The sequence below is a fragment of the Cetorhinus maximus genome, chromosome 11 (assembly GCF_964194155.1).
Source record: "Cetorhinus maximus chromosome 11, sCetMax3.hap1.1, whole genome shotgun sequence".
Classification (NCBI taxonomy): Eukaryota; Metazoa; Chordata; class Chondrichthyes; order Lamniformes; family Cetorhinidae; genus Cetorhinus; species Cetorhinus maximus.
Window position 1 is genome coordinate 50,391,305 of NC_135889.1, and position 16,403 is coordinate 50,407,707.

Sequence of the window (16,403 nt, forward strand, 5' to 3'; positions counted from 1 at the left end):
TCCATCCAACCCCAACCCGCCTCAAACCCGTTCACTTCCAGTGTTAACGGAGGCTGGACAGGGAGGGCAAGCGACTAACCTGCTCCAAGGAGATGGGCCAGTCCTTGAAATCTATGAAAGATTCCTCCATTTTTAAAGATTTTAATTAATGTTTGCCATATCTTCCAGGGCTTGGGAATCCCAGCAGGTAAGGTAAGGCAAGAATGTCCATTTCCAGAAGGTAAGTGCATTTACAGCACTGCTTGTGGGCCAGGAGCATCAGGAGAAAAAAGAAAAAGGAAGGGTTGGATTTATATGGCATCTTTCATGACATCAGGATGCCCCAAAGAACTTTACAGCCAATGAATCACTTTTGAAACATAGGTACTATTCTAATGTCGAACCTGACAGCCAATTTGTGCACGGCAAGCTCCTAAAAGCAGCATTGTGGCATTGACCAAATAACCTGTTTTACCAATGTTGACTGAGTGATAAATATTGGCCAGGGTATCAGGAAGAAGTTCCTGCTGTTTTTGAAACTGTGACATGGGATCTTTTACATCCAACTGAGATGGCAGATACAGCCTTTATACAATGCCTCATCTCTGAGATTGCAGCACACCCTCACTACTGTTCTGGGGTATCAGCCTAGATTTTTGTGCTGTCCAATCCTTGGAGTGCAACTTAAACCCACAACCTTCTTACTCTGAGGCAAGAGTGCTGCTCACTGAGCCACCATGGAGTACTTCCTCCAGGCTTGACAAACTCACCTCTGGATCACCTGCAATCTCTCATTGTTCTTTGCACTCTCCGAACCCCAAAAAACTCTCCACAATCTCCAAACCTCAAACATCTTTGACCCCACCCCCCCAACACCCGATATATTGCCTCTGTGATTTCAGAACTGCCAAACCTCCACAATCTCTGACACCTACTAGCCTCTCAACACCTGACCCCACCCCATTCCCCCTACTCTGATCTCCAACTCCCACAGTGCTCGGCGTCCCTGACTAACTTGCCCCCACTTACCCGGCATATGCTCCTCAGCTGCTTTCCGACCTACATTGGCTGTCGGGCAGGAAGCCTACTAAAAGAATTTTTTAAATCTCCTACAGCTAAATCATGCAGCATGCCTGAGAAACCCTTTCAGCTTTCCTACCCAGAAATTCACCTTCCACCCAGATCTCTTCATGACCCTGAGTAAATACCGGGGTCAATGTATTTCTAATATAAAATTTGAATTGACAGCTCAAATTAAACATGTAGACAAAGAGGTGAAAGTTTGCAGCTAAGTGTCTTTTTTTCACAATACAGCATGCATTTCTACTTTTATGCATTCTTTCCATCATGTGGAATATCATACATTCCATCCTTATTTACTTGCATAACAGTCATTAAACTTTGACATTAGGATTAACTGAGATTTTTTTTATATGTTCACTTCATAGCAATAACAGCCATTCAGCTTCTCTTTGACCTAAATTGTTGTCATATCTAATCATTAAAGCACTTGCCACAATGATTCCTGCACCAATTGAGCTATTGTCTATTCAGCAAAATGAAGAATATCTATTTGAATTCACCACATTGAGCCGCATCTATATATAGATTAAAATATTCCTTCAAAGTTAGACATTGCTTGCTATCTTTTACTGCAATGAGGCACATTTTCAGAGAATGTCTGATGTTTGAAAAGTGGCTTTGAAACGCAATTAGAATTCAAAACACAGCACGAGCAAAACCTTAATATTTATGCATTGACAGTGTGGGAAAAACAACATCCACTTCTCATTGTCTCAGCTTGTCTTTCACTACTTCAGATAATGATTGTAAAGGACCTGCTTTTCCCTTCTAAACTAGGGGTTTCACAGCAAAATTATACTGAATCTTTAATGTAGCGGTTGTTCATTAGTTTCAAAACTAGCTTGATCCCTTGCTTCTCTGGCAGGCGTGTTTGTTGCTAGTTCCATTTCATTTTACGGTATCTGGGTTACCCTTGAATGTTTCATAATGTGGTATTTTCTTCACAGAGTTTAAAATGTAATTGAAATTTGTCGTTAGTGGCCAATTTTTACCTTGCTACATTGTCATCAAGTTATTAGATTTTTCACTTTCTCGTCTCGAGCTTGACCTCAGTTTTAATGGAACTGACATTTAGGAGTGAGTTGCATCCAACAAATCCAGATGCACTGCTGGTCCTTTAATATTAGCGAGGGCCCAGTTTAATGAGAAGCAGTATTGCTGAATAATTTCACATGGTGGAGATAAAGGCCAACAAAAGATAACAAGCATGAAATTATTTTGGTAACATGACTTTCATTATCAGATACCTCAGAGGAATTGCCAGTCAGCTGATAAAGTATTTATCACCGCTGTCCATTCCTTAAACTATCAGTCAATCACTATCATGTTGTGATAACATGGATCTAATTTATTCAGTTGTTATTGTCGAGGCTTTGAATGATGTTAGGTTTGCAAAACCTGTATCCAGATAGTCCTCTCAATAAATGGTGATTTTTTTTGCCCCCTGTGGTAAGTCTTTCTGCATACTGCTCAGTGGATTTTGTGGATCGAGCTCTTATCATGTGGTGTACGAAAACTGGAAGATTAGGGGAGGATTCACTGATTTCATCAATTTACTCCAATTACCCTATGCTGCTCTGTTGAATGTAAGGAGTCATTGTAAGCACCAACACCAAAGGGAAAATCATTTCGCTTGCTATTACTGCCAGGCAAAAATCATTGCAAAGTCAATTAGGACATGAGCCACCGTTAGGAATGTCTAGCCTTTAATCTAACAGTGATTAGTCACATTTTGCAGCATCTCACTAAAACGTTGGAGTTAGAAAAGCCATTTAAATCTACCAAGCAGTAGTAATGTCAACGTGGGAGAATTTAACTCAAGTCAGTTCCCAATCAAAACGGGTGGCGCTATCTAAACACGCACCCAAAGCCTGAGGCGCAATCAAAATCCAATCTCGGATTTGATTTGCAGGAAACCAACAAGCTCCAAACACCAATCAGTGTTACCATTCAGGGCCTGAACAATTACAGCTGCCTCTGACATCAAGACAGCCTGCAGGAAGGTCCTGGGAGGAATAGATTGGGTGAAACTGAAAGGGCCATTAGTATTTTTGTGGAGCCAAAAACAGTGCCCCTACTCCTCCTGGCTCCGCAAAAAAGAAACTATTCAATCTGCTTCTTTCAGCAACCTCCAGTGATTCCCTTGAGGAACTGCTCAAAACCCAGGGCAGCAAACTCCAATCACTTGTTTACCAATTACAAACCTGGTTCTACAGCTAGTGATAGGTCTCTGTGTTGCATATGTAGGGCACCTAACACCTGTTCCAGCTACATTGTATTCCTAAGTGTGGCCAGCTTCCAGTTTGGTAGCTGACATACTTTCAGAGGAGATCAAGTACAGGAAATCACAAACCAACATTTGTCCAACAATCTAACATTAGTTTATTGCCCACGCACTATAAGATCGTAAGATCATAAGAAATAGGAGCAGGAGCAGGTTATTCGGCCCATCGAGCCTGCTCCACCATTCAATAAAATCATGCCTGATCTCATTGTGGCCTTAACCCCACTTTCCTGCCTGTCCCCCATAACCCTCGACTCCCTTGTTGATCAAAAATCTGTCTAACTCAGCCTTGAATATATCCAATTACCCAATTTCCACTGCTCTCCAAAGACTAATGACCCTCTGAGAAAAGAAGTAGCACCTCATCTCCATCTTAAATGAGAGACCCCATATTTTTAAGCAGTGCTCCCTAGTTCTAGATTCCTCCATGAAAGGAAGTATCCTCTCAGCATCTACCCTGTCAAGACCCTCAGAACCTTATATTTTTCAATAAGATCGCCTCTCATTCTTCCAAACTCCAATGAGTATAGACCAACCCGCTCAACGTTTCCTCATAAGATAAACCCCTCATCCCAGGAATCAGCCCTTCTTTGAACTTCTTCCAATGCAAGTACATCCTTCCTTAGGTAAGGAAACCAAAACTGTACACAGTACATTAGGCATAGTCTCACCAATGCCCTGTAGCAAGGCTTCCTTATGTTTATACTCTCCCCCCACAGCCCCCTTCTCTTGCAATAAAGGCCAATATTCCATTTGCCTTCCTAAGTACTTCCTGTACCAGCATGTTAACTTTTTGTGATTTATGTATAAGGGCAGCCAGGACCCTCTGAACCATAGCATTCTGCAATCTCTCTCCATTTAAATAATATTCTGCTTTTCTATCCTATTATGATGCTGAACTTATTCCTGATGCTTTTAAGAAAACCATTTCATTGTGTCTGATCCACACCAGTTTTAACTATAGTATGGCTTATCCACAAAGCTGATATATAAATATGGATTACATGGTCCATATGGTCTACATAGACCATGGTGTAGTCCCTAGGCTAGTAACCCAGAGGCCCAGGTTAATGCTCTGGGGGCGTGGGTTCCAAACAGTCTTCAACATCTCATGGAATTTTAATTCAATTAATAAATCTGGAGTATAAAGCTTAGACTCAGTAATGGTGACCATGAAACTATCATCGATCGTCATAAAAACCCATCTGGTTCACTAATGTCCTTTAGGGAAGGAAATCTGCTGTCCTTACATGGTCTGGTCTACATGTGACTCCAGACCCACAACACAGTAATGTGGTTGACTCTTAACTGCCCTCTGAAGTGGCCTAGCAAGCCATTCAGTTCAAGGGCAATTAGGGATGGGCAACAAATTCTGGCCATGCCAGCGATGCCCATATCCCATGAAAGAATACATAAAATAAATTCAAACTATAGCCATACCGAGATTTTCCAACCATTGATTGTGAATGGTTTCTAATACTAGCTCTTCAATATAACCTTTGAATTGTTTTTTTATCATGTACAAAAGCAACTGTCATCACTGGCAGTGCAGGAAAAAAATGGAGAGTAAGCAGCTGCAATAATATTCACAATTTGCACATAAATCGAACATGGAATTATATGTATATATTTTTTAAATCTGCACCTCAGCTCACTCCCAGCCTCCCACATGCCCACAAAAATACCACTACAGGAAATGCAATTTCAACTTCCCGAGAGGTGATTTAAATCAACATTGTCCTTCATTTCAGAACCAACTCCTGTCCTTCACAAACATATTACTTCCATGGGAGGAATTTCTGTTTTATATCGGTTATATGTGTAGATTCACCGATTCAAGTCACATATTGAATTTGATTTAAGATGTTATGCTTTGCATTTATCTCCCAATTTTTGTCAATTATTTTAACCACCTACTTTCTTCCATCTGGGCAATGCATATTACAACCACCGTGTAGCACAATGCTTAATGCTACCCAGCAATTCACCTGCTGTTCTCTGGATCTGTCAGTCTAAGACTGTACTGTAAAGTATTAGGCATGAAATCCAAGTGCCCAGATGGCAAAGCTAGCAGGAAGCAAGTTATTTTCATGGAAAAGCCTGCCTTATCTGGCTAAAGCCAGGAGTAAGACATATCGATATATGTCAAAATCAACTCTGAAAAAATTATTTTTCTACAAAATGTGAGGTTTTCCAGTCAAGAATTGCCAGCTCTGTTAAATTAATGCATTTCATAACATTTAAAAAGTTATTTTGAACCTTATGTGTCCAAGGAAGCTAAGTACTGCTTCTTTTGTCGTTTCTTTAATGCCAAATTATTTTGTAAATTGGTTGAAGCATATTGACATCTTGTCAATGAAATCTCTGGCTGATTGAAGAACAGGAATATTTTAGAACTTTAATTTTCTACTCTGCATGAGGAAGCAATCTACTGTGATAACAGCTTCCTGCAGCTAACTGGTGACTGATTATGTCATTCCAAATGACAGCGCAAATTTATATAATTTAAAATTTTAGTTCTGTGCTTCTTATATACCAGTCTGAGTCATTCCAGACTAATGCATACAGTTGATGACTTCAGAGGTAAACAAAGTTATGTCAAATACTCTGCCTGGGTAAAATCATTGGGCTAAATTTATATCCCAGGGTTGAGACCCTGACATTGGGATCATTTCTGGCTTCTGACCTCACTTGACATCATTGCTGGATATCGAATAGTATTTCAAAAGAAGTGGCCAAATTGCGCCCACTGGTGCCTTCACCGTCCAATTAGGAACGGAAGATGTGTTGAGGAGGCAGGATGTAGAAATGGTGGGACCGATTTAAAGGGCATCTGAGAGCCATGATTGTGACACTGGCATCCTGGTGGATGGCAGAGGCTGGAACCCAGCAGAGCAGCAGCGAAGCATGCACCTGTGCAAGGGCAGCCCCACAATTTGCTGAAGCCTCCCTGGAGGTGCTGTTATAAATGGTGCCGGCCTGGAGGAGTGCCCTGTTTCCGGAAAGTAGCAGGACGAAGCAAATCAGTCAGACGAAGCCGGTATAGATGGAGGTGGCTCAGGAGGTGAGCAGCTGCAGTGTGGTCAGTAGGATGTGGATGCAGTGCAGGAAGCGCTTCAACAATCTTCTGAGGCCTGGCAAGGTGAGTGCAATGCTACACCCAGAGGACAGGCCTCCAGCTCTGAAGAGAGCAGCCTGTGGTTGCCTAGCGCCCAGGAACATTGAGGATATGTGTGCAAACCTGCATTCCTGAGCAATGGGCAAAGCTCACAGCACAAGCACTTGTGAGAAGTGACACTGGAACCATGGACATCACATGTGAGTGAGCCACCAGATGATGAGGTGTAGGGGATCGACATGGTCTTAACTCTCGCTCCTGACTTTGCAGGATAAAAGAGGACACAATGCAGGAGAAAGGGGTCGCTCTGGTTGTGGAGTGGTGTATCTTGCTGTACTGACTGACATGAAGGAGGATGCTCTTGAAGTTGCCAGGCCCACAGCTGGGCAGGAAGTCAGTGAGGGTGATATTGGTGTCCGTCTGAGAGAAGGTGAAAGCATTTTACCATTTCCATGTGACAAAAATGGAGCTTCTCATTTGTTGACTCCCTGCCAATAGGTTAAGCTGTAATGGGCTGCTGCGGCTCTGCATAAGCAGCTATTGACAGAGAAGAGATTTCCTAACTATAGTCATATATCTCCCACAGGGCTAGCTGTGGAGGAACAGCCTCAGCATACCACTGTGCCAATGGTGAAAACTACAGTGGAGGAAGATGCATCAGATACCGCCATCACAGCAATCAAGTGCATCCTCCACCAGCATAGAAACAATCACCTCGGTGGGGTGGAACATGAGCTTAGAAAGGGCGGCACAGGGTGAGCAGAAGAGGTGACAGAGGCAGAAACAGCTTTGGGAAGTCCCCCCCACCCCTCGAAGGATGGAGGACATCTCCGGCCATGCTCAACTGGGTGGATAGGCACAGCCTCAAAGGTCACATACAAGGCAATCCTCCCTGGAACATCAGCAGGAGATATGCGCCCAAATGCTCATTAGCACATCAGGTTTATGAACATGTGAGCTCCTCCACTGAGAGTGGAATATCTCATGGAGAGCCACATGCAGCTTCACACTGAGTAGATCCAGGTTCAACACATTGGCACCCACAGAATGCATGCCACAGTCTGTTGCATTGACCAGTCAGTTCAAACTGATGACACAAGGAAGCATGGATGAACAACCAGATGTCCTCCAGCTGTTGGTTCTATCAGACATGCATGAGCACCATGGGAGTGCTGAGGCATGCAGGGATAATGTCAAGTGGGCAACCCCTCAAGGAACACCTTTGTCTTCAGCTATTCCATTGATCCTTCTGACTAAGGTAACATCTACACAGCAAGTCCCTGGGGTTGAGGCTGCCCCTGAAGTGTGGCAGTCTGTAGCTGTGTCCCCACTGGCACCACAATACTGAGCACGGGCACTATGGGCATCTGAGCTGCATGTAGGCACAAGTGAGCAGCCAGTGTCTATTTCTGCCTCAGCCACAGGGGGAGCACCCTGTTGGAGTGGCTGCGTGCAGGTGGTGCCACATCAGTGGTTTCACTTTGGGGTTTACTTGGGTGGCTTTGGTCATACTTCTGTTGACTAATTAACCCTCAATGTAATGTAACAGAGGCACCCTGATTTATGACATCCCACCATTTTGAGGGCATTAAGGCACTGGCATGATGAAGCGTATGTAGGTGATCAGGGGCACCATGTGGCCAGTGCTGACATGTCTCCCGGGCATTGTGGAGACAGGAGACAGTTCTGCATGGCTGGCATTTTGAATGCAGCCACTCATTTTGGGAAACATCTGGTAATGGGGTCAAATACAATCCAGGATATGTCCCCCCGAAAGGAAATATGCCTTGATCAGTGTAGCCTGAGCTTCCTTGCTATCCTGTTCAATGGTTTGATGCCTTATCCAGACCTCTGGAAGGCCTTGCAGCATGGGATCACTGTGCTCCACCATGTCCTCCTCCTCCTCCTCTGAAGACAGATGCCGCTCGTCCCCATCTTCCTCCTTAAGGTTGACACCACTCTGGAGGGCCATGATGTGCCGAGCTCAGCAGATCACCACCATGTGAGAAACCCTTGAGGGAGTGCACTGGTGGGCAGCCCTCTGACCCGTCCAGACACCGGAATCACATCTTCAGTGGTCTGATGACCTGCTCTATGGTAGCCCTTGTGCTGAGATGGAGGCAGTTGTAGTGACTATCTGCGTCCCTTGGGTTCTGCACAGGTATCATCAGCCATTTCTTCAGCAGATAACCTTTTCCCCCTCTCAGTCATCCATGTAGTCTCTCTGGTGGCACGAACAGCTTCAGCACTTACAATTGCATCAGGATGAAGGTGTCATGGCAACTGCAGGAAACCTGGCACACAGCTGCAGAAAATGTTTGTGATGGTGACACACCAGCTGTGTACTGAGAGAGTGGAATCCCTTCCAATTTATAAATTCCCCTGGCTGCTCCCCTGGGGCCTTGATGGCCTCATGGGTTTAGTCGATCATGCCCTGCACCTGAGGTCAAGCCCATGGCCCTCTATGTCTGTTTGGCCCCCTCAGTCTGGACCGCAATGTGCTTTGATGCCCTCTCTTACAGTGCACAAGTCACCTCGCTGATGCTATGATGGATGGTGGCTTGTGACGTGCCACACAGGTCCACTGTCACCCCTTGAAACAAGCCAGAGACAAAGAAGTTCAGTGCCACTGTCACTTTCACAGGTTCTGGCAGGGTTTACCCATGTGACTGGCGAGGCCAGAGTTCCTCCTCCATGAGGGCACACACGACAGCAATCACCGGCCTCAATAGGCTCATCCTCCAACGGCACTACTGCTCTGACACGTCCAGGAAACTGAGTCTTGGTGATGGTGAGTGTAGCACCTTTGTCTCCTCCCTGCCCCTCGGGCACCATCTCTGTGTCCCTCTGCACCAAGGGGCTGCGTTTGCTATTGGTGCTGCTATTCCTCATCACTACCCATCACCACATCGGAGTAGGTGAGCCTCTTGTCCAGGGACGGCCTCACTTACCACCAGCTGCATGGAAACGGTCACCTGTCCTGCTGTGCTTCACTGACCACTGCAGACCACTTTGCAATTGCCCCAGCACCAAAACCTGAAACACTTTGTGAATCTGCTCACACAATGACCACCCTGTGCAATGGATGAGCTCCTCTCTGCTCCTGCCACCATTTCTGCTGTGTCAGGATAGCTCCTGCTTCTCTGACTGGCTCCCTGCTGCACAGCTGCCTCATCTCCTAGGACCGGCTTCGGAACTGGTGCATTTCCTGTGCTTCTCCTGGAAAATCACATAGGGCAGGATTGTCTCCTCATTGGGCGGGAGCGGCCATGGAACCAGCTGCTGCCCCGGAGCGGACCTCGACTGCAATTTCACGCTGGTAAGCCAATTAAAGCCCACCCAGTGTGAAACACGGCTCTGCACTGGCCAGGAAGGACCGAGCAGGGGTGGGGGCCTGTCGGTCAAGGGGTCCAATGGCGACCCAGCGGCCGGTTTAAAAATGGCCCAGGCAGCCCCAGAAAGGCTGCCAGGGAAAGACTTCTGTCTGCCGTTGAAACGATGGACTCGAGTGTGGCTGCAAACACCAGGCCAGAGGGCAGGTCAAGTGGGCACTCGGCCCCCCCCACTTTTCTGATGGGCGCCTTGCTTTCCTCATGGAGGAGGTGACTACAAGGAGGGACACTCTTGTCCCCAGAGAGGGGAGGAGGAGTCTACAGAACCTCACAAAGAGGGAATGAGAGGAGGCGGCAGCCCAGGTGAGCAGCCATGACATGGTGTGGCGCACCTAGGTCCAGTGCTGGAAGCGCTTCAATAGCCTGTTGTGCTCAGGATGGGTGAGTACTGTGCTGGCATGGGTCAGTGTGCAGAAGTGTTAAGGTCTGGCCATTCCCTTATGGACCTCAGGGGTGCTAGAGGCTGAGTGTTACGGTCAATGATGCCGGAGCTGGCCTAGGGGCCCTGGCTGCTTGGACTGAGTGCCTTGCGGTTCGAGGCCCACGACTCAGATGTGTCCTGTGAGGTGCTCCTCAGCTGGGGTTGGCCAGGCTGCAATGGCGCTGTAGGTAGAAAGTGGACTAATCAATGCTCTGTCCTTTCAGGAGAAGATGAGCCACAACCAGGCAGAGAGGGCACATACAGGCAAAGGCCCGCCCAACCTCCTGCTGCTCTCCTGGTTCGAGCGGGATGACCTAGAGCTGGAGAGCCAGCTTTGTCCCCGTGCAACCGGGCGTGGAGCACTGGGGGTGCCAGACAAAGGTAAGAGTGGAGTGCACAGAGGTGAGAGTTTCAGGTTGTGCAACCATTCCAGTGTAGTCTCCTCATTGATGGCAGCCTTGAACCTGGAGTCCCCATTGATCAATGAAAGACGATGGCACCATGATGCAGATCTCCATTGTCTCGCCAGGGTGCCTGGCATGCACAGTGACAGTGTGATGACTTTAACTAATGACATGTCCTTGTTCTCCCTTTTAGATTCGCCAGCAGGTATTCGCACTGCGGACCCCGAAGGGCCACCTCTGTCACTGGAGAACCACCGGGCATCATTTTCACCTGTTTCACACCCACTCTCTGAAGGAGGCACCAGTGCAGATACCAGCACCTTTGTGGGCATTAGATCAGCTACTAGTATCTCAGTGCACATTGGTGAGGGCATTTCACAGTCGCTTGAGGTGCAGGTGGAGGCAGAGAATGCCCAGGGTGACGGCAGTCGGAGGACTGCTGGGGACCAGGACGATGCTCAGTTGAAGGCTGATGATGAGCCTGTGGAGTTGTCCATTAGGCGGTAGATGCTGGATGTCCAGCGAGATGTGTGGGAGGATCTGACGGATATCCGTGAGGGTCTGTGTGGCATGGTCTTTGCAATAGAGGGGTCCTTGTGGAGTGTGAGCACTGCATTGACCGTCATGGGAGAGCGCACTGCTTCCTCCATTGAGAGACTGGCGACTCTCATGGAGAGGCAGCTCCAGGGGCAGAATCAGGGGTTCCTAGGGATGCGCTCAGACCTGCAAGCCCGCACACAGGCAATTACCTCAGGTGGTCAGTGTCAGTGTGGGAGATGGATGAAGCACCAAGTATCGCAGCTAGGTGCCCATCCATCAATGGTGTGCAGGGAGGTCCAGAGCGACCTCACGTTGGCGCACAAGCTGCTTGTTGTCTCTGCGGGCTCCTCTCAGAGCGCTCTGGATGATGGCAGCAGCTCCTCCACTCCTCTGCCAGTGACCGTGGCATCTGATGAGGCTGCGGCGACTGGGGAAATGCCAGGCGTGGTATTGGCTGCTGCCTCCCAGGCGGGGCCAGCACGGGCTCCACTGGCCAGAGGGCAAAGCCGAGGTCATCAAGGCCAACAAGACAGCAAAGTGAGCAGGCTGTCTCCAATGCCAGTGCCAGTAAGAGGGGAGCACCTAGATGTAGCATTCGCAAACGTAAGTTAAAGGTACCATGAGCACAAGAGGGACAGGGTCACTGGTGATTTTATGTTCATTTATGTTTACTTTACCTATACTAGTCTGAGAATGAAGACCAGAAACGTTTATGTAAATTGCTTGGAATTGTCACAATGAGATAAATTTTAATTTTGTCATCATGGCCTGCGTATGCTTCACCTTTGTATTTTATTGACGCAGGGTGTGCCAGTGTGTAATGCTGGACATAAGTGGCTCTGAACTTTATTGCACAGGCACTGTATGTTCTTTGTGTTCAAATGAAAGGGTCCTGAGGATGGAGGAGGCAGCCCTGGCATGCGGTTGAAGCTGATCTTTGGTAGTCTAGCTGAAGGAGCGTTGGATGAAGGTGTCCCTGGTGTTCCTGCCTCCCTGCAGGTCACCGAGGTCTGGCTCCACATCCTCAGTGTTCTCTTCATTGTGCTCATCTTCGGACTCACTACTGGACTCATCACCTATGGTCTGTGTGGCTGCATCAAGATCCTTTTCCTTCAGAGGGTACCCTCTTGTCAGTGCCAGATTGTGGAGAGCACAGCATGTAACCATAATCACTGACACCCACTCTGGGGGGTATTGTAGTGCTCCCCATGAACGGTCCAGGCATCAGAAGCGCACCTTGAGAAGACCTATGGCTCTCTCCACCATCGCCCTTGTGAAGGCATGACTCCTATTATAACATGTCTCTGCCTCCGTTCTTGGATGGCGGAGAGGCGTTATGAGCCACCTCTTCAATGGATAGCCCCTGTCACCCAGCAGCCATCCATCCAGCCAGGCTGGAGCACTGAAGAGCCTCGGCACCTGGGAGTGTCTGAGGATGTAGGCATCATGGGAGCTGCCTGGGTGCATTGCACAGACTTGCTGAATCAGCATCCTGTGATCACACACTATCTGCACGTTCATGGAGTGGAATCCCTTCCTGTTGACGAAGGCACCGGGCTCACCTGCTGGCACCTTAATGGCCACATGTGTGCAGTCGATGGCACCCTGGACACGGGTGAACCCAGCAATCGCTGCAAAGCCTCTGGCTCGCTCAGCCTGGCTGGCCTCCTCCATATGGTAAAGAATAAAGGTCAGTACCCGCCTGAACAAAGCTCTATCACCAGCATGATGCAACTGTGGACTGATTGTGAGACTCCACACAGATCTCCCGCTGACCCCTGGAAAGAGCCGGAGGCATAGAAGTTGAGAGCCGCTGTGACCTTCAGAGCCACTGGCATGGGGTGTCCACCCACACAGTTGGAGCTGATCTCAGACCATCTGGCAAATGGAGGTCACGCCTTCCCTTGAGAGGGGTAGCCTTCTTCGGCTTTGCACCTTGGACATACTGAGGTAGCTGTATCGCCGCCTGTAAATCCTGGCAGCAGGAAATTGTTGTTTTCTGTGGCCCCTTCCGCCTTGGACTACCTGCTGGCCCTGCGCCCTTTGTGCCTGTGCCTCTCCTCCCACAGGTCCCTCCCCTGGAGGCTGCATTGGGACACCTGGCCTCCTCTCCCTTCTGCCCTCTCTTCCTCCTCAGATGAAGCGCCCCCAGTGGAGACCACAATCCCCATTACCAGGGTAAAAAGAGGTTGTCTGACACCTGGAAGGGTCCACATGGTCTGAATCCTCCGGGAGCCTGGCAGACAGTAATGAGTGCTGAAATAAGGCCTGGAAATGCGAAGAATGAAGCCTCAAATAGAGATGAAGCTGACAAGTACCAATAAGCAACCAGCTGCACACTATCTCCAAAACTCCTCACTACTCACACAGGCTATGCTGCTGACCCTTTCTATCCTGCCTTTGGATGAGGTTTGTGAAAATGGCGGCTGGCCGCCTGCCCGCAGAAACGAGCAGAAAGTCGCACGGACAAGGAAAAATCACAGGCAACTGGACTGTTAAGGGCCTTGAGTAGCCTGTTAATGACAGATGCCGCTCTGGCACCCACACGGTCCCGCTAAGCGAAATATCGTGCGAGTGTACGATGACGTCGAGAAGCTCGCCAGACATCATCGCGCGCTATTTTGCTCCCGATCGGGTCAGGTGCGCACCTGCCCATAGGACAAAAAATTCTGCCCATACAGCCCTGCAACGAGTTCTCAGGTGGTTTGTTAACTGCCTCAATTGATGAGCCGCCGCTCTTGGGCAGGCTGCTGCGATCCTGAAAAGATGTCTCCGCCAAAATCACTGGGAAACAGGGCCATGTCAGGAAACTGGTGTGCCGATCAGCGCTGGAATTTTCCCGGAATGCCTACCTCTGACTCAGTGTGAAAATTCAGCTCATTATATTGTAGGACTTGCTGATTTAAGGAGTGTTTTGGAGAGGGGAGTTTTCCTCTTTGTATTCGGGCTGGACAGTTATGAATCAACAATGCAGTCACTGGGAATAATTGCATCAATAGCATTGATATGCAATTTTTCGCTTTGGTAGATGAGTTGTGAATTTTTATGATAAATGTTATAGAAATATGCTGTTTATGCTACAAGATGCTACAGAGGTAATACATTAAGTGTACCCTTTCTATCTCTCAATTACAGCAGGATTTAAGTCACTGTGTAAATAAATAGCCAGAGCTCTTATGTTACCTTCAATTGTGCTCTTAAAGTCATTGATGTATAATGAGGGATTAGAGCCAGTATGCTTCCTAACAATCAATAAATATTTAAATACAATTTATATAAACTCAAAAAAACTATATTGAATTTACTAAGTACCAGGTTTATTGAAAGTAATTACAAATAAATCATTTGATCGCACCACACTGCAATATAATGTGAAGCAGTTTAAACTACTAACCTTTATTTTGCAATCAGGGGTTAACAGTTCATATATAATACTAAATCTGTTCCTTTTTTTGGCGTTGTTGAGCACAGACTGATCCCACTAATGGCTGAGAATGTATTTCATGGTTCATATGCTGATAAATCGAAGAAACATTTTGCAGAGGGTGGGCTTTACAGCCCCCCAGCCGGTGTATTTACAGGCACCTAAAATAGGATGGGTGGCTAGCCCCCTGCTTTCCCACCCACCTACAAGCTGTCTCCCATAACATGATTGCTGGGTGAGGCATCAGCCAACCCGCCTGCTCTTAGGCCTATTGAGGCTCCGATCTGGCCAATTAATGGCAAGTTAAAGGCTTATTTCCACCCTGGCTGTAATAATATGTGCAGCTAGTGAAGACAGAATGAAGGAGGCCAGCCCACTATTTTATCATCTCAGGTGAAAAGACAGGAGGAAAAGGTGTATACCTCCTTGTGACTCCCTGCCTGACCTCCAAAACCCAACACCTTCACAAGCCTCCCCTCCCTCTCTAGGGTCCCCATTTAGCACCCTCCCCCACCCCCAGGACCACCAAAACACGAATCTCCACAGCCCTCCCGTAGCTCCAAGAACCCCGGACTTACCTCTTAAGTTTAGTTGCCATGGGTCTTCTCCTCAGGACTTGTTGTAGTCCCAGCAGTGGCCACTACTGAGTTCTAGCGCTGCTGGGATTACTCAGATGCCAGCCAATCAGACCTTTCCCTGAGGGGTGGCAGTCCCACAATTACCTTGTTAAAGCTGCCCCCCAGTGTATCATCGCCGTGGGGCAGACTTTTCAACCAAGAGTGTTGTGATATTGCTTTTAAGAGAGGATATGCTAATGAGTAAGTAGCCAGCATGTAAACCATGTGGCCAGCAGACATTGCTCAGAGCAGCTTTCAACTTAGCTAGCAGCATGTGGTGTGAAGGAGTTTTAGATGTACTCTCCTGTCAACAATAACTCTTGCATCTTAGTAAATCTGTCTGCTAAGCAATCCTATACTACTTTTACCATACTAGTCCTGTGTGAGATTGGTAGATTTGTATTAAGCAAACACAGAAATACAACATGGTGAGCAGCAGTGGTTCCTCTTAAGCAAACAATGAAGATTTGAAGATCACAGGAAAAGCCACGGACAATATTTTGTGCTGTACAAAAGCTATATATGCATTGAAGACCCCGGGAGGCAGAGGCTTTCTACTAAGACGGTGGCCGGAATTTTAGGCCGGTCTCACCAAAGCCTATGGAGTTTTGAATGGCTGGCTGCAGTTTATGGCCCTGCCACTGCCGCCATGACGGGGCTGTAAGTTCTGCCCAGTTTTTCACAGAGCAGTGAGTACCTGATTTGTGAGGTAGGCAGATCAATGGTGAATCGGGTAGTCCATTTGTTCATTGTGAATCACACAGTACCAGCTACAGGGGCATTGTGATGTCATCAGGTGCCATTCCCACGAAAAAGACAGAAAGCGCGTGGAACAGAAAAGACCTGAGCTCCAGCCAAAAAAAAGAGAGAGAGAAAAAAAGAAAAGCACGCAGCTGTTGCATTGCTGAACCTCTTGTCCTGAACCCTTTAATCACAGAAAATTATTCACCTTCAAGAACTAAAAACACGCTGGAAGAATTTGTGTTTTAAAAGACACAGTACCTTAAAGGGTTAATGCAGGACTCTGGTCGCTATTCCTGGAAGAGCCATATTTTACAAGAAAAGGTAACTTGGCAGTTTTAAAGAAGCTGGAAACCTCTTGACCCTGGTGGACTGTGTACAAAGGGGTTCACATGATAGT

The 16,403-nt window shown here is 47.4% G+C and overlaps 1 protein-coding gene across 2 annotated transcripts in view; it reads right to left on the reverse strand.

Moving 5' to 3' along the window:
• znf804a (zinc finger protein 804A) overlaps positions 1-16,403 on the reverse strand; it is a 358,009-nt gene that overhangs the window by 176,104 nt on the left and 165,502 nt on the right. The window lies entirely within an intron of this gene.